This window comes from Uranotaenia lowii, chromosome 1, assembly GCF_029784155.1.
Source record: "Uranotaenia lowii strain MFRU-FL chromosome 1, ASM2978415v1, whole genome shotgun sequence".
NCBI lineage: Eukaryota > Metazoa > Arthropoda > Insecta > Diptera > Culicidae > Uranotaenia > Uranotaenia lowii.
Window position 1 is genome coordinate 108999527 of NC_073691.1, and position 19333 is coordinate 109018859.

At 38.2% G+C, this 19333-nt stretch overlaps 2 long non-coding RNA genes across 2 annotated transcripts; both read left to right on the forward strand.

Annotated features, from left to right (window-relative positions):
• Window positions 1-2726: 2726 nt before the first annotated feature.
• On the forward strand, window positions 2727-3682 carry LOC129739144 (uncharacterized). The gene is made up of 3 exons (XR_008735759.1): window positions 2727-3186; window positions 3243-3403; window positions 3467-3682. It is a non-coding gene; the product is annotated as an uncharacterized LOC129739144 (long non-coding RNA).
• A 1388-nt stretch (window positions 3683-5070) lies between these two features.
• On the forward strand, window positions 5071-6470 carry LOC129740266 (uncharacterized). The gene is made up of 3 exons (XR_008736180.1): window positions 5071-5191; window positions 5258-5735; window positions 6077-6470. It is a non-coding gene; the product is annotated as an uncharacterized LOC129740266 (long non-coding RNA).
• Window positions 6471-19333: the final 12863 nt, after the last annotated feature.

Here is a 19333-nt window from a genome sequence, read left to right on the forward strand (position 1 = left end):
ATTAGATGAATGGTTGCCCTGAAAAAGTTTGTTAGGTTGACGGTTTATTTGAAATTAAATGTATTTCGATAGACTTACCTAGTCCACTATCGTTTGGCCTCTAGCCGTCAAGACTTTCCTGCCCCGGATCTTGTGATTCCGGTGCTGTCTGACTGTTGCGCGGCAGGAAGATTTCCCAGAAATTGAATGGTCTGACTGGTTGTCGGAAAAACTTCTCGCCGACCCGTTCACCAAAAGTAGCTAAAGAAGATGTGTCGACTGTTTGACGAAAAAATACTTTGATTCAAAAGAAAATTCATCTAAATCAATGAATTTTTACATTGATTCAGAGTCAAAACAAAAATTCCTTGAATTTAATTTAAATGTTTTGATTCAAAAACTTGGAACATTGGTTCAATGAAATAAAAATTCGGTACAATATAAAATTTACTTGAATTAAGGAAAATGGATTTTGTTTCAATGTACATGAGGTTTTTGAATCAAAGATGCATTTTTTTTATCTCAATGGTACTACTTTTCGCTGCGTGTACCTATTTGGTTTTCGCTTTAGATACATAAAATTGCACGAATTAAAATTAAATCTGACCATCGGGTGGTGGTGGTGAATGTACGGGAATACAATTCCTGTACAACTGCTGCTGCTGATTACTGCTCCTCCGGAAAGTCCACCGATCTCAATCACAGGGTTAGGTAGAATGAAAGAAAGCTGCCAGGGAAAAAAGTAGATTGCAAATAACTGAGAATAAACAAAACTCGTAAATCTTACCCGGCGCATTTTTTGCCTTTATCATTGATCGGGCAACCAACATTTCATGCTGTTCGACGGGGCGTTGCGTTTCGCGGGGGACCTGCAGGGCGTTTGGTGTGATCTGCTGTCAATCGATCCCCGTGTTCCGGTAAGTCGGCCTCCTCCTCACCAGCACACATGTTGTCGGCGACAGATTAGCAACATCGTTCCCAGGAAAATTGTCTGATGCGTTTTGTAATCGCAATCATGTCTACCTTCCATCGTCTTGCCTCGACAAGTATGCACGTTCTCCATGCCGCTGGAGCCGCCGGCCTGAGATTGAGGTTCACGTCGGATTCGGCTGCCCAAAAAAGCTTTTTGGAAGAAATTTCTATTTCGCCGGTTTTGCGGCAGCCAATCAACAGTTGCGTTTTCCAAAAGAATGCCAACTGCTGGGTAAGCACCACAACCGCTGCCAGGAGAAAGCACTCAGGAATCCTTGGTGGGTTGGAGGATTCGGAAAAGTATTCCTGCGGGTTTCACTATCACGAAAATTTGTCGCGCTTTTGTTTGTTATTTTTCTCTGCACTCATGCGCAACTATACTCAAAACACTAAATATAGTATTCAAGTAACACAGAATCTATCATAACAATATAATTTTATTTACTATATTTATGGTTCAATACCTAAAATCAATCATACATTTGTAGTTGAATCCATCATATTACAATTGAATCAATTAAACCACTACAGTTGAATCTATCATATTTACAGTTGGATCAATTATATCACTACAGTTGAATCTATTATATTTATAGTTGAATGCCTAAAATCAATGATACAATTGTAGTTGAATCTATCATATTGACAATTGAATCAATTATACCACTACAATTGAATCTATCATATTTACAGTTGAATCAATTATACCGCTACAGTTGAATCTATTATATTTACAGTTGAATTCCTATAATCAATTTTACAATTGTAGTTGAATCTATCATATCTACAGTTGAATCAATTATACCATTACAATTGAATCAATTATACCATTACAATTGAATCTAATATATTCATAGTTGATTACATTAGATCAATCAGCAGTTTGTAGTTGAATCTATTGTATTTATAGTTGAATGCATAAAATAAATCATACAGTTGAATTCATTATATTGATAGTTGATTGCGTAAGGACAATTAAAAGTTTGTAGTTGAATCTATTATAAATGTAGTTGAATGCGAAAAAATCAACTGCATTTCGATTATTAGTATAACAAGCTGAAATAATTGAAACAACTGTCGTCTTTTTTCTCCGTGAAGTGGTTGTCAGAGCAATCTGTCAATTGGATTTTTTTATCGGCGCGTAGAAGTTTCTTGACATTCTCTTAGGAGCTGAATAGCGCTCTCTACAGCCCCCTAAACGAACTTGAAAGTAGCTTTAAGAACTTAAATTTTGGGCTGATTAGCATTCTCTTCAGACACAAACGAGAGCTGATTAAGCTTCTATGGAACCTTTTTAAGGGAATTCTGGTTGCTTGGGCGGGCAGCAAATCAACCAGCCTAATAAAGAAGATAGAAAATCTAAACTGAAACCAATGTAATACTAAAGCAACACTAATAAGCTTAATCCAATATTACGGTTATTCTAGTTTATTATAAAAAATCTAAACAATTACCTCATCATCCTTGCCCTCCATCGGCGCTCGTTGGTGAACTTATGAAGTGTTACATTTAATTCTTTGTATAGAAATTTTGATACGATGTTAGGAGCAAATACGCAAACTATTACTTTTAACCCATTTCCCTTCAAAAGCGCACGAGCGTGTACACCTGAAATGCACATGACCACCCCTAGGGGATAATAAACAAACATTCGGACACTGAACCAAAACAGCTGAAAGAAATCCAGAGGGATGAAGGCTTGTCAGCCAAACATCGGTACACTGTTGGATTGTACAGAACGAATGTCGGCCATAAGAAGAAGGAGATGGAAAATTTCGCCTGCGGAGGAGTTTTGCTTTTTCAGTTGGCAAAACTGACGCGTCGGCCACAGAAGTGCCGGGAACGAGCCGCGGAAAAAAATAAGCCATTCGTAGTGGCATTGTCAAAAGGCCAGCCAACAGCCCGTATTTCTCGACAGGGCTATCAAGCCAGCCTCCCAGGGATCGAGAAAATCCCCGACGGGACAAGCGCCAAAAGGAACCTCACGGAGACAGGCAGTGCTACCAAGCTAGTCACCCGGGGCTAAAGAAGTTCCCCGACGGGAGAAGGGCAAATAGGAGCCATCTGGTAAAAGACAGGCTAACCCGTTGTGCATCCAGGGCTCGAGCAAATTCCCCGAGGGGAAAAGGGCCATTAAGCAGCTTGCCGAGAAAAACGAGGCTACCACGCTTGTTACCCAGGGCACGAGCAAAATTCCCGGAAGGAAAAGTGCCAAAAAACACTATCCAACAAAAGGTAAGCGGCAAAAGCGTAAAGCCAACAGCACTTGTTAAAGTAGCCCCAATTTACAGGTAGCAGTCACATATTAGCTGCCCAGGGCTCAAGGAAATTTCCCGAAGGGAAAAGTGCCGAAAAAGCACCACGCGCTAGGAGATTCTGGCGACGATATTCAGGCGCATTCTGCCAGCAAGAATACCAGGCACTCGGCGATCAACATCAAAAGGGGTCGGAAGTGAGTTGAGGTTAGATTATTTCAACAATTCCTTTTTCTAACCCCACTTTTCCGTCCCAATAGGACCCCTTTTTTGGACACTGTTGTAACTTTTTTCGGACACCTCCCTTTTGGACGCCTTTTGGCACTTTTCGACACCTTTTCGGACACCTTTTGCCACTTGTTTCGTCACCTTTTTGCTGATACTTCGGCTCCGGATTCAACGCTGGCTGCTCGCTGTAGGGAATATAGTAAGGATAAATATCTCTGATGGAATAAACGAAACATGAACAACTAGAAGATTGGCAACGCTTGTTCATTAGAGAGTAAGCCCCGATCAATGTACTCGGAAATTTTGAGAGCGTTCATTTGAATAAGAGAGAACAAACTGTGTAGAGTTTTGGTATAAGAGAGTTGACAGTTTGAACAGGAGTGTAGAAAGCGTCAGTTTACAGACTAATTTCATAAACGGAGGTTCGGTACGCGATGGATATGAAAACGGATTTCGTCGAATTAATTCGGTCGGTTTCGACAATGGCGTGGTCGGTTCGATTGAAGTTGTAATGGAGGGTTTTGTATGGTCATCGCCACAAAACAAATGATAGATTTGATTATGTTAATTTTCTATATTGACAACATTTTATTTTCCCCCCTCATCTCCCGATTACTCCGGTCAAATTTGTTGGAGTGCAGTTGTATGAAAAATTTCACTTACGGCTTACTCCGAGACGCTCGACCCCCTGGCCATACTGCTGCTGGTGCAGCATTGCTGCCGTCGCCTCGGTGCTGCGGATGATTTTGTCGCCGTTTTCCGTGTACTTCGGTGAGCGTGGCGAATGCCACCGGATGCGCGTACCTGCCGTTCCAAAAACGCCTTTTGTTGAGCGCTGCAGGCGACGCTCGACACTGCCATGCCGGATGTTGTTCGGGGTGCTTTCTCCGGAGCGCTTTCGACTCTGCTGCTCTCCACATGCCGTCTTGTCGGGTCTTCCCATTTCTCGTGCCCTCGTATTCCGGGTGCAGCAGACGCTGCCATGCGCCACACACAACTCGCCGTGCTTTCTCATTATTGCTCACCACTTATTCTCGATGCAGCAGATGCTGCCAGACACAACGCACGACCAGAGAAGCAAATCTCGCAGATCACGTCTTCTCCGGTGCAAGAGATGCTGTCCTGCCCAAATAACACGCACGAATTCTCGCTCCCGACTTACCGCCACGCAGTCGCACGCACCCGCCCACTTCCTTTTTTCCGACCCCGGAACTTTTTCGGCCACGTCAACGCTCGGACTGTCGCGGCTGAACGTTTTTTTTTTCCTTCCCTGCTGCCAACTTTCCGAAACGAAAGCCAAACTGACCATTCCCAGTTCGGAAAACTGCTTCGCTTCGAGAAGTTCTGTCAACGAACAGCCGAAATTGCTCCAAAATTTTGCAGTCTGGGATTTTTCGAGTTGAAGCGCTGCACTCTTATTATGTTTGTGATGAGTTGTGGGTTTTTGTCAAAAAGATGTTGCCATACACGCTCGTTTTTATTTAACCATTTTTGGTTCAAAAATAACCATTTTATGGTTTTTGCCTCAAAACTGCCATTATGGTTATTTTTTAAGAATTTTTGTGGCTTTCAAATTAACCATTGTTGAAGTTTTCGAGCAATAAGCATAATATGGTTAAAAATTCGATAACAAAACCTTCGCCATTTTATTTTGTCGGAAGACAATGGCGAAGTTATCGCCGTTCGGATTCCCCCGGATTTATATTTAACGGATTTCCTTCGACTAGACAATTTAACCATGTCCCCTCTGCTGGAAGGTAAATATAATTGATTGCTTATTAAATATTAAAAATATTCAAATTTGATAACAATTTCCTTTGTAGGACAAACGAATCTTCCGAGCACTTTCTCGTCGTCAGCTAGCAACAACGGGTTGACGTTCCTGCTCGGAATAGAAATAGGAGCGGCCACTCATCGAAGAAAACCGGTAGCGATTCCTCCTCCATTAAGCCAATTTAACGACACATCCCGACGGTAACCACCGGAAACCGCGATAACCAAAGTTTCCGGAACAAAGTTCATCGAAAGCGGTGGTGGTTTTTTGATTGTGCATCGCTACGTTCCGGAGCGTGGAGAAGAGGAAGTTGAACGGAAAGCCATTGCGGTTCTGCTAAAGTACGACGAAGACCTAGCAAATGATTGACTTCATGGGGAGCTTACACTGGCTTGCCGGAGTCATAAGTTTTGTTTTATTATCGGCTTCTTCGAAACTTTCGTGACTTTTCCTGCTAGCGGGAAGCAAAAAGAAAAAAAAATAAGAAAATGACAGGAAAAAAGCAGGAATCTGCGTTCAATTAAATGGTAAGTTTTTTCTTATGTATTTTACTATTAATCACAGGAAAACACTGACTCCGACTTTGCCGAGACTTTCTTGGCCGGATGTTGCCATATAAGCTGCACATTGCAATATTAAGCTGCTATATAATCAGGAATGTTTTCAAAGATCGGGGTAATCATCCGATTAAATACATTCATGAATATATTGCTACCAATTGCAGCTATGCCGGAATTTCTTCCGCGAAAAATGGCATTGATTTCTATGCTGTTTGAAGTCAGGCGTAGAACATACTATAGACCCTTATCTCTCAACAGCATGTTTAACTTCGAACGTCAATAATATATTTTTTTCGACTCCCCTACAGGGTTTGCTGCAATCTATGCCAGGCTACATTCGAGAGTTTTTTTTTTAAATTTCCGGTGATTGCCCTAAACAATCAGTAGTCTCTTCAGTTTGCTGCTTCGAAGATGACTACCGTTGGCTCCAAAAAACATTGCCGTATTCGATTACCCATCATCTACGGATCTCAATATATACCAAACGCGAAACGAATTTGAAATCCTCCCCATAAAAGAATTCAACGTATTCTAAAGCAGAAGATCGGTCCACAGCGATCCCACACGGTGGACGGTCTCGTCAATACCGAACTGATCGGTTGGGTTCGGATGGGCACAACGGTGGCCACCAATGGAAAACGTTGTGAGTAGTGTTCCTCCCCATAAACACGGCAATCAATAAAAATGTACGCAAATAAATAAGCTGCTCTCAAACCCGCATTTTTCTTTTTTCAGTTGAAAACATCAAAATTCTAGTATTTTGAAGAGAAAAAAAATACCTGTTTCCCTTCCATTCTGCGATATGGTTGAAAATTAAACGTTTTTCAACTTCTCCGCAATAATTTCTTGCGGTTAAAAAGTAACCATATTTTCACTTCTCAAGAGAAGTCAAAAAATGACTTCTATGGAAAAAACCAAAAAATCACTTAACGCGGAAAGGTGTGAAAATGGTTACTTTTTAACGATAATTGGTTAATTAATTTCGAGCGTGTACGCTCGTATCATATCTATTTTAAGGTACATTTAATATTGATTTAAATCAAATGCAACACAACATTGCTGCTTTGGAAGAATTTTTCATGGATCATGAACAAGGATCCATGAAAAATTCATAAAACGCCTCAAGGAGTTCGAAGGAGATTATAATCGACTACATTCCGTGCAACGGAGCTTAACACCTAGTTTACAGGTGAATCTATTTAAAATGAACCATAAACTAATCATAATAACAAACTACACCCAAAATAATCTACACATAGCGGCTACGTGAAAAACAACATAATTTTTATCCAAATGATTTTCACGTAAAAGCTACAAAATGAATATGTAAACGCATCCCTATAGGAATTGGTGCTTAATGAAAATCACCTACAACTTACGTGAATTTCTAGTCAGTTCAACACGATGTGATGGTGAAAGATGCGTGAAATATTGGTCGATTTGATTTTTTCTTTCCCGTTTTTTCTTGTTGTTAGAAATAATTATAAGAATAACAAACATGATTATAAATTTAAATTTATTTTATAAACAATCACTACCACTAAATTAATAACGTTCACTACAGCAATCACTATCACTTGAATGGAAAAAAATTATCGGGATTCCGAGTGGTTGACCAATGCAGGTTGGTTTTGAAGATCCTGTAAAATTTGAAAAATATGAATTTATTAAAATTTAAATACTTTCATGAGAGACAATTTACCTTGTCCAACTTGTTCCTTGTGCCATGAACATCAATTCCGGGAGTTCCACCAAAGCATGAGCGAACATGACAAGACTTCCAGACACTTTTCCGAAGCTGGAAAAAACCCAAACCACAGATTAAATAAAAATAATTTTCGAGGGGTTAATAAATGAACTCTTACCTCCTTGGATTCCGCGCACGATGTTCACTGTGATCTACTGCTCGTCTTCAGACGTTGAACCCTCCGAACTGCCATAACCGTTGCTAGAGTTTTCTCATAAAAAATATCAATAAGCTCACTGACGACAAATCCCTTTTCCAATAAGAATTTACTACCTCATGCTTGAGAAAATTGAAGACAAGAGATTTCAAACCATCCACTTAGTTTTTACGTGAAATTCATGTGATAGTCATTTGAAATACAGTAGTTACTACAAGGCACACGTAGAATCTATGTTATGCCACAAAAGATTAGTTTACGTGAAAAATCCCGTATAATTAATTTCTAAATTATTTTGGGTGTAGATCTCAACGCCAACGAGTCTTGGCAAAACTCGTACGAAATCTTAAACTAATCAACAAAACTATACGCCAACGAATCTTGGCAAAGGTGTCGACATTCACCATTATATATGGCAGAAAGAAACTCCTTCGAATTCTGAAATTAACAAATATTTCAAAAGCAGCAAACGAAAATCAAGATCTGTTGTCATTCTATAACTAATGAAAAGATCTTACAAAGATGAACTATTACAGTTTAATAATTTGTTTTTATCTGGTTCGGAATTTGACACAGAAGATCAGGGTAAAGAGGGATTTAGTCCTCTAAACTACCAAGAGCCCGGAATAGAGGTTTTACCGCGCCTCCAGATCGCGTTCCTTTTGATTTTTCTTGGTAATCCCCTTCCAATTGTGGCTGATTAGTACACGATGTCGGTAGTGGTCAAAATCGGTCGAAGTCAAAATCGGTAGAGGTCAAAATCGGTAGAAGTCAAAATCGATGTTGTCCGATCGGGATTTCAAAATCGGTAGTGTCGAAATCGGTAGACATGATCGGGAAAGTCAAAATCGGTAGAAGTCAAAATCAGTGTCGTCAAAATCGGTGTTGTCGCAATCGGGATATTCAAAATCGGTGGTGTCAAAATCGGTAGACATGATCGGGTAAGTCATAATCGGTAAAGTTGTCAAAAATCATTTTTCGTTCGGTCTTGATTCGAATGTGAACTGCTGAGGCTAACGAATGTCCCCTGGACGGCTCTGCAGGAGTCGCTTCGCCTCGCAGTGGATCGTGGTGATAACGCTTTGCATGTTTTTGTGCCGGAGACGACCTTGTTGACTACCTTGGGTAGTGGACATAGCTGAACTTTTTTTTTTTTTTTTTTTTTTGCTAACTAGAAGTGAAGAGGTCATAATAACTAGTTCAATCACTATTTAGCGAATCCAAATAACCAGATAAATGCACTTAACACAAAAAAAAAATTCATAGATATGATACCATAAATGAGCGTTAATAAAATAATCAGAATCACACTTTAAAATACAGTGTAATTAACTCAATATAAATTGACGAACATAACAAGAAAGGTTCGTTTAGTTGGGCGCCATTTGTAATGGAGGGTTTTGTATGGTCATCGCCACAAAACAAATGATAGATTTGATTATGTTAATTTTCTATATTGACAACATTTTATTTTCCCCCCTCATCTCCCGATTACTCCGGTCAAATTTGTTGGAGTGCAGTTGTATGAAAAATTTCACTTACGGCTTACTCCGAGACGCTCGACCCCCTGGCCATACTGCTGCTGGTGCAGCATTGCTGCCGTCGCCTCGGTGCTGCGGATGATTTTGTCGCCGTTTTCCGTGTACTTCGGTGAGCGTGGCGAATGCCACCGGATGCGCGTACCTGCTGTTCCAAAAACGCCTTTTGTTGAGCGCTGCAGGCGACGCTCGACACTGCCATGCCGGATGTTGTTCGGGGTGCTTTCTCCGGAGCGCTTTCGACTCTGCTGCTCTCCACATGCCGTCTTGTCGGGTCTTCCCATTTCTCGTGCCCTCGTATTCCGGGTGCAGCAGACGCTGCCATGCGCCACACACAACTCGCCGTGCTTTCTCATTATTGCTCACCACTTATTCTCGATGCAGCAGATGCTGCCAGACACAACGCACGACCAGAGAAGCAAATCTCGCAGATCACGTCTTCTCCGGTGCAAGAGATGCTGTCCTGCCCAAATAACACGCACGAATTCTCGCTCCCGACTTACCGCCACGCAGTCGCACGCACCCGCCCACTTCCTTTTTTCCGACCCCGGAACTTTTTCGGCCACGTCAACGCTCGGACTGTCGCGGCTGAACGTTTTTTTTTTTCCTTCCCTGCTGCCAACTTTCCGAAACGAAAGCCAAACTGACCATTCCCAGTTCGGAAAACTGCTTCGCTTCGAGAAGTTCTGTCAACGAACAGCCGAAATTGCTCCAAAATTTTGCAGTCTGGGATTTTTCGAGTTGAAGCGCTGCACTCTTATTATGTTTGTGATGAGTTGTGGGTTTTTGTCAAAAAGATGTTGCCATACGCTCGTATCATATCTATTTTAAGGTACATTTAATATTGATTTAAATCAAATGCAACAAAGTATTCTTGTGTTTTGAAATTGATGGTGAACATTTGGAAGGCTGAAATCGGGATCTTGGTTGGAAGTCGAACCGGTATTGTGGATAATTGGTGGATGGTGAGTAGAATGGTGGAAGTTGTGAAAAAAATGGTGAAAGGACGATAAAAAGAAGGGTGAAGGAGAGTGGAATGGCAAGTATCGGTGTTGCGCTTCTTCGAGCCTTTTCGATTTCGATAGTTATGTGGATTTGTTTGAATAGTTGTTGACGTACATGTAAAATCGGAATATGATGTAGCGGATTTTTTATGTGATGAAATGGATCTCATTTGTTGGTGCTTGTTTGCCGTTCGTAGACTCGTACATTTTTACGGCTGCTTGATTGGTTGCGCTTGGCTGTGATTCGAGGTAAATGAACTAACCAGCTTTATCTTTGATTTTTTCTCTATTTGAGTTAGACAATAGCGAAACTTATTTGAGAGCAGCAGGTACAAACCCCTGAGAGGGGCAGTACCAGATGGGAGGTACAAACCCCTGAGAGAGGCAGTACCAGATAGGAGGTACAAACCCCTGAGAGGGGCAGTACCAGATGGGAAGTACAAACCCCTGAGAGGGGCAGTACCAGATAGGATGTACAAACCCCTGAGAGGGGCAGTACCAGTTGGAGGTACAAACCCCTGAGAGGGGCAGTACCAGATGGGAAGTACAAACCCCTGAGAGGGGCAGTACCAGGTAGGATGTACAAACCCCTGAGAGGGGCAGTACCAGTTGGAGGTACAAACCCCTGAGAGGGGCAGTACCAGATAGGAGGTACAAACCCCTGAGAGGGGCAGTACCAGATAGGAGGTACAAACCCCTGAGAGAGGCAGTACCAGATGGGAGGTACAAACCCCTGAGAGGGGCAGTACCAGACCAGATAGGAGGTACAAATCTCTGAGAAAGGTAGTACCAGATGGGAGGTACAAACCCCTGAGAGAGGCAGTACCAGTTGGAAAGTACAAACCTCTGAGAGGGTCAGTCCCTATTTGTAACATAGTGAACGGCAAAAAATTGAGTAAGTTTAAATTATGAAGTTGAAAAAAAAAGAAGCAACACATAAAAGAACGAGCAAATTTGAAAAAGTTTGGAAAGTTTGGTTTGAAATAAGAAACCGTTAAAAAAAAAAGGATTCTGTAAACGAAGTTCGAAAAATGGAGTTTTGACAAGCGAATAAGAAAAATATAGAAAGAGTAATGATAAGTAAAAAGTAAAAAATAAAATAAAATGAAGCACAAGAAAATTAAAAACGGGAGAAAAGAAATAGGAATAGATTGCAAATTGGAAGTTTTAAATTTGGAATGAAAAATGTTAAATAAAAAAACGAGGCTTGGAATACGGAAGTATTTATTGGAAAAGCAGATAATAACTGTAACATATTAGTAAATGGAGAGAGATATATGGATCACAAATAAAGGGAGAATGGAAAAATGAAAAAAAGAGATGAAGATATTCAAAACATTTAATACAATGAAGTAGGAAACAGTGCCAAAAAAAAAAGTCCTGAACTAAAGAGAAGATAAAAACTTGAGCTAAGAATTCTTTTTAAAGAATGGTTGATAAACAAAAAAAAATAGATTGAAGATTTTTTAATGAAGAGAGTTTTCCACAGGATAAGATTTAAAAACGAAGAATTCAAGTTTTTGATTTTTGGCTTCTACAAAAATCAAATTAATTTTTTTGGATGGAAAATAGAGCAGAAAAAAGAGAATGGAAATTAGGTAGTAAAATTATGAAAGGAAAGCAGTAAGAGAAAATGAAGGGCAAAACAACTTAGAAAAAAGAAGGAAAGAAAGATGAAACATCAGAAAAAGATTGAGAATTCATAGAACAAAAGTGAATAATAAAGTGAAAGTATAACAAAAAATACCACTGAAGTTGAGGATCAACAATGACTAATGTACAATAGAGGATGAAAAAATGGAAGGAGATCAATTGAGAGGGGAATATGGAAAAACTTGGCGAAAATGAAGAAGGAAAAAAAATGTGTCATGGAACATGAAGACTGATGTTATTTGGAATGTTAATAATACATAAAATCAAGAATAGTGTACAGAAAAGAAATTGAACAGAAGAAAGAAAAGTAAATTGAGTAAAAAAAAGGCAAATGAAGGACGGGCTTAAAAATTATTGCTAAAGGATTAAAATAAAAAAAACTGGAAATGAGAAATTTAAAAAAAAATAATGAAAAAGATAAAAAAAAAAGTCTAGTATGATTTGAAAGAAAAGGAATTCATGAATAAAGTAGATTCATAAAAGTGAAGATTAAAAAAAAAAGATGAAAGTATAACAAATAAGGAAATTTTGAATATGGGAGATTCAGAAAAGTGGAGATTAAAAATTAGAAGAATTAAAGAAGAAAGAATAAAACAAAGAGTATGGAAAAATGAGGAAGAAGACTTAGGAAAGAAACGTAAAATGGAGAAAAAAAACTCAAAACAAAGAATGAGGGAAACATGAAATATCGGAAATATACAGATTAAAAATTCATAATACTAAAGTGGATGATAAAGTGAAAAAAAAATCATTGTAACTGAGATTCAAGAATGAATAATATACACCAGAGGATAAAAAAACGGAAAGAGATTCATGGATAGTGGAACATGGAAAATATATGACGGAAATGGAGAAAGAAAACAATCGCATCTTCGAAAGATGGTAAATGATGAATATGAAATGAATATGAAGATCAAGATTTTATTAAATGACGGATGATATTTGGAATGTAAATGAGAAATATGGAATTGAATAAAAATGAGCATTGAAAATAAGTTTGGAATTATAAAAAATAACTATGAATAATAAGTAAAAAAAAAGCAAAAATGCAGGACAAATAAATATAAAAAAAAAGAAGGAGAGATGAAAAATATTAAAAAGATTGAGAATTCGAAGATAATTAAAGTATAAATAACAATGAAATGAGATATACAAGATGAAAAAATGTTTTAAGAAATCAAAAATGAACAAAAGGAACAAAAAATAAGTTTTGTGAAAAAGAAAACAAAATAAAAGAATGGCAAATAAAGGATGGGGAAATTGATGTAGTAGGAAAAAAAAAAGGAAAATGGAGATAAAATAAACGCAAAAAAACAAACCTTGAGTGAAAAGAAAACCAAATAGATAAAGGAAGTTCCATCAAAGTGGATATAAGAAAAGGGAAAAATTAAAGCAGAAAGAGCGAAAAAAAAAGATTTGGAAAATGAAAAAGTTAAAATAGTATTTTGAAAAGAGAGTATGGAAAATATTTAACGACAATTGACGAATGAAAAGTGATACGGAATGTGGAGGAGAATAAATAAGAAAGAAATAAAGGAAAAAAGGTAAACAGAATGAGCAGGAGCGTAATAAGTGAAAAAAGGCAGAATATTAACCTATACAAATAGTTCAAAATCAAGAATAAGAAATGGTACAATTCATGGCATTCAAAACGATAGTATTGATAACAAAAGATTGAAATTGGAAAATGGACATAAGAGTTTTAAAACGGATATTTTGTTGGGGAATATGAAACAGTGTACAAAAAAGGCCTGTACAGAAAATAAAAACTTAAGCCCAAAAAAAAAAAAAAATTAGAATGATAATTGGATAAGGTGAATCAAGAAGAAAGGAGAATAAGGGAATAAAAAAAAAATCGAGTTCTGTTGGAAGGAGAACAAAACAAAAATAGGGTTTTGAAATAAGTATATGGAAAATTGAGAAAAGAAAAATAAGGGAGAAGAGTAAGTAAGGAAAGACGAGCAAGGGAGGATAAAAAAAAATAGGAGATAAAATGAGCATTTATGATCAAAAGTGGAGAAATGAATTATAGATAGTAAAATAAAAATCAAATCAAAATGATACAGAGAGTTGAAAATCAAGAATGAAAAATGTTCAATAGAGGATGAAGAGTGCAGTATTGATGAAAGGAGATTCATTGAAGAAATCATATTGAAAATGGAAAATAGAGTTCAAAAAGAGAATGGACAAAGGGAAGAAAGGTAAATCAGAAAAAAGAACTCATATGAAAAAGGGAATCATAGGAGCAAAAAAAAAATGAAAAGTCAGCAGTGTATAAAAAGAGAAAACTGCAAATCATCTTTTCAAGGTAGTATTATTAGTAGAGGTTCAATCGGATAGGGGGATGAGTTTAAAAAAGGAAAAGTAATTCTCAAATAATGCTGAAGTACGTTAGTGAGTGAGTCCGTCACCTAAAATGAGGAGCGGTAGGATCAGGAAATCTATCTATATATATTGCGGTTACTGGGAAAATTTCTAATCGCGCGACGGTAGCCTTCCGTGCGGTAGGCTAGCCGGAGCAGTAAACACAGTTAAAAAATTCACTCTTACTCACTAATTTCATTGAAAAGTTAAGAAGTAAATTCTTGAATCAATCTTCAAATCATTATTTTGCAAGAGAGGACAAAACATGAAGTCATCGGAATGAAATATTATTATTCTTAGTATTCATTGAGACGAGTATTAATTACGAGCGTTAAAATCCCAGACAAAACAAAAAACAATCTACATTATTGAAAACACATTTTTCCATAGCCTGAGAATTAACTAATTTGGCATGACGAAGATTTTTGATGCGATAAATGCGTCTCTGATACTTTATACGCTGCTGGTCGAATTCAATTATGTTGTCGTTAAAATGTAACAAATCGTATATGAGAAGTTAAAAAAAGGAGTTGTGTACGGTGAATAGTCTATTATAGGAAATAATACCATTCGCATCGCAAAAAATTGGACTGCGCACTCATAACTTCGAAATTTGTGCGATCTGTCAAATCAGTATAAAATCTGACGGTTTTCTACACGCTAACCGCTTTTCGGTTAAACTTTATACGGATAACTCCGACTGCAACACATAGCACGAAATCCAACATTCAATGAATGATCGCTACCGTGTCGTCGAACTCTAAACTTATTCAAACAACTACAGGTTTTCATTTTTTTTCGTGAATTTGTCCGCTGGTTGACCCTATCGCAAACAGGTTTTTTTATTATTCATTTTTCCGTGATTTTGACCGCTGATTGACCAAGCTCAAGTCAAACACAATTTTTTTGTTTTATAAACAATAGATAATCCGATAATAATATTTGGTATACATGTTTGTTTGACAACTTTTTATTAAATCATCTTTCAATGTTTTCCGCTTGTTCATCCGATTTAATTTCAGTCGATAAATAATCCTTATGTAGAACAATGCTCATTTTTTTCTTGAATACTGTAATTTTTTTTTACAGTGGTACCCTACGGGAGCCCAAATCAGCTATCGCAGAAATAGAAAAAAAGAGTGGATCAGCAATATAAAAAGCAATTTCTGTATGTTTGTTTATTTGTCCTTTATAGACGCAGCTGTCTTAAGAGCTAGAGTTCTGAAATTTGGCATGGATGCTCATTAGGGCCAGGAATGTTGAAAAATGTTTGCAGATTTTCGGACAAGGGGGTCGTCCATATTAACTGTTCGCTGTTTTTGCGATATTGACTTTATTATACATTTTATTCAGATGAAAATTGGTGTACGATAGTTTTGAGTGACGTGCAATCGATTTGAGGTGTCAAATTCAGTGTAAGGGGCCGGCAAAAGGGGACCATATTAACTTTTCAATATATTAGGGATATTAATTTTTTTATACATAGGATCAGGATAAAAATTTGCACATAGGAGGTATAAGGGACAAAAAAATTGATTTCTCTTATCCTTATCAAAGTCTGGGGAGGCCAAAGGGGTCGTCCATATTGACTATTCACTTTAAATGCGATATTGTCGTTTTTATACATCGGATTCATATGAAAATGGGTACACCTGACTTTTGAGGGACGGGTAATCGATTTCAGATATCAAAGATTGTATAAGAGGCAACCGAAAGGGTAATAATTGCGTCGTTATGCAACGATCGATTCGAAATTTTACACGAGGGTTTTTTGGCACGGTCAACTGATTCCTGATTTAAAATTGAGAAGCAGACGACAGAAAGAGTGATTGTCCAATGTTTTTTGCAGTTGTAGCTGAGGAGTGAGTTCGGAAGTGCATCTGTGAAATGCTGCAATTGACTTTTCATGACTTATTCCAAATTGAAAGCGAAACGGAATTCGTATGGGATCAGCAAGTAAGGAAATTAAAAAAAAAGAAATTTCCGATATTCACCAGAAAAAGAACAATGTGATGAGAGCATCGAAAAGTACATTTTAATGCTTGAAAAGAATTGTGTATTTTGAAAATGAAAGTGATGACGGAGAATCGAGTAATGTGAAAATGAAAACATAAGAAAATACACATTAGAAAAGAAAAATTTGAACAGGAATTCAGAATAAATAAAATTTATTAAAATTAGCTCAGGAGTATAGAGGCGGAGGCGAATGTAGGGAATATAGTAAGGATAAATATCTCTGATGGAATAAACGAAACATGAACAACTAGAAGATTGGCAACGCTTGTTCATTAGAGAGTAAGCCCCGATCAATGTACTCGGAAATTTTGAGAGCGTTCATTTGAATAAGAGAGAACAAACTGTGTAGAGTTTTGGTATAAGAGAGTTGACAGATTGAACAGGAGTGTAGAAAGCGTCAGTTTACAGACTAATTTCATAAACGGAGGTTCGGTACGCGATGGATATGAAAACGGATTTCGTCGAATTAATTCGGTCGGTTTCGACACTCGCTTCTCCTCGCCAGTCGAGGGAGCGTTTTTTGGGGCAGAAGGCCACCTTGCCGAAAATCTTCAGCAAGTTTTTGCTGCATCAGGCGGTTTTCAGTTTTCGCTGCATCAGGCGTCGAGGGATCGGCGAAATCGGCGGAAGGCGTTCCCGGTTGCAACCGGGGGAAAACATCATTGGTCATCGGATGACAACAACACATTTATTCCGGAGAACCACCGGATCAACAGGATCCAGCAGGAGGATCTGCGGGTTCAGCGGCCCAAGCCGGAACGCGCAGGGTCGCGTGTCAGCGAACCACGAGTTGCGCAATTTGGACAACGGCCTCCAGATGGCAGGGCATTCGGAGATGTGCTCCGACGAAAGGTACCCGGAAGTCGGGTCAGCAGCATGCAGAAAGGAAACAATGTAAGTCGCTCGTCCTTTGATTATTTTTTGGGGAAAATATAATGGGTTTTTCCGAAATTTGCAACGCATTAATGTTGCCATCATAATTATGTTTGCGTTGGTATTATTTGTGGCATCAAAGCCATTTATTATCCCGTCACAGAAGTAATCCGTTGTTTTCCCGCTCGACGGATACCATTCCAGTCGTCATCTTTGGGGCTGACTGGGAACCACCGCCATCGTGCAAATTTAACAGCTTCGCTGCTGCTGTTGGCATTTTGAGAGGAAATCTGTGATGATGGTCACCGCTGCTTATCCAGATAGTCGGCATCGAATAGACCCGTCGCCGTTCAACACCAGCTCACCACGATTGGCGATGCCAAAATCCCCGGACAGAATCGACGGATGTTGGGTGTTTCGATGGACCACCGCGGCTAAGGAATCCTGCATTTGTAAGATGTTCTGAATCTTAAAATATCGATTATCAGCACTGAATATTCCATTCTATTTACCTGCAGCTTGGAGGAATTACGTTCTTCTCTTCCGGATGTTTGATGACATCAATTTTCATCCAACAACTCGAGACCGCCTGGGAGAGATGCATTTTTAACCTCCTATCGAAAAGGTCAATTTCTTAATACCACTCGCGAGCTTAAACACGTCGTATTCGAAACGAAGAAATTTTTTTAGAAATGTAAAAATTGACGCGGGCGCGGTATCAAAATAAATCTATACACGCTAATTTGTTAATACGTAAAAAAAGCAAAAGTTTAACAATGTTCATTTTGTTTTGAATTATAATTTTACCATGAAGTACCCAGTAACCATAAAAGGCACAAGAAAATTATTGTGATATCGTGCTTCTCATATTTTCGACAACAATGAAATATTTTGAAATAACGACATTATTCACGGTGACTTTTAAAATGATGGTTATTTCTTAATAAAAAGTGGTTGAAAAATATTAGGATATTACGATGAAGTTAATTGTTCTATTGAAAATCATTGTTAAGTTATATTATTACCACAGAGAACAGACGTACAAGCTCGAACAAAAAATCTTCCAAAAAGTGTGTAAAATTTCAAATGCTGACATTCAAAAAATACGTTAGAAATTGACTTGAAATAGTGCAATCTATTGTGCCGTTCAAAAGTTACAAATCAAATTTTCAGGTTGCCAGTTTTCGAAAAGGCCCAGCCAAAAGAAACAGAAAAATTGTTCAAAACTATTGTTGGAAAATTTACACAAGTTTCGTGGGCTAGCTTGTATGTCTGTTCTCTGTGTTATTACCATGGTCTTTGCTATTCGGGTAGTCATATTATCGAAACTTATCAGCAATCACTCACGATTGCCAGCACACCTACATCGTAACCGTATCATCGCAAACGCGAGCTGCTATTGTGGCGCAAACAACGCAAATCCGGACCATTATCTATTCAGCTGCCCATATTATGGAGATAGAAGATGGCCTGTTTGGAAAATTCTACTAGAAAAACGAATAGCACCTGACCTTCAATTAATACTTAAAACCAAGGATTCAAATTGTATAAAAGTATAGCGGATTTTTTCATAGATTGTAACATAGATATGTAAAAACATTCTCTTTCAAGTAATTAACACTTGGCCGGCTATGTATTAGAGGTTAAGGCCGATGACATAGTGAGTGCGATGCAATGCGAATTGGCGGAAAATTTACGGACGCAGCCTACGCGAACTCGAGCGGCGGAACAAATTGACATCTGCTTCGCCGCGTTGACTATGTCAGGTTTAAGCGATTCACATACATTTTCATCAAATGTGGTTCACCGCATTGCATCGCATTCACCGCATCGCATCGCATCGTATTCACTATGTCATCGGCCTAAGCCAGTAGTAGAATAAACTTAAAAATATATATATATATATATATATATATATATATATATATATATATATATATATATATATAGGGGAGAATGAGGATACTTGATCCCTGGGGATACTTGATTCCTTAGCTATATCTCGAAACTGGAATGTCTTACAAAGATTAAATGTTCTAGAAAAATGTGCCGAAATGAGCAAAATAACAACCCAAGTAACCATAAGCACTAAAACATAGCCCTTAATCAACACTATATTCCCATATATAACTCTGTATTAATGCTTGTTTTGCACTATATGCGTATATAATGCAGATTTAATGCTAAAAAGGCGAAATAGCGGGCTGATTAAA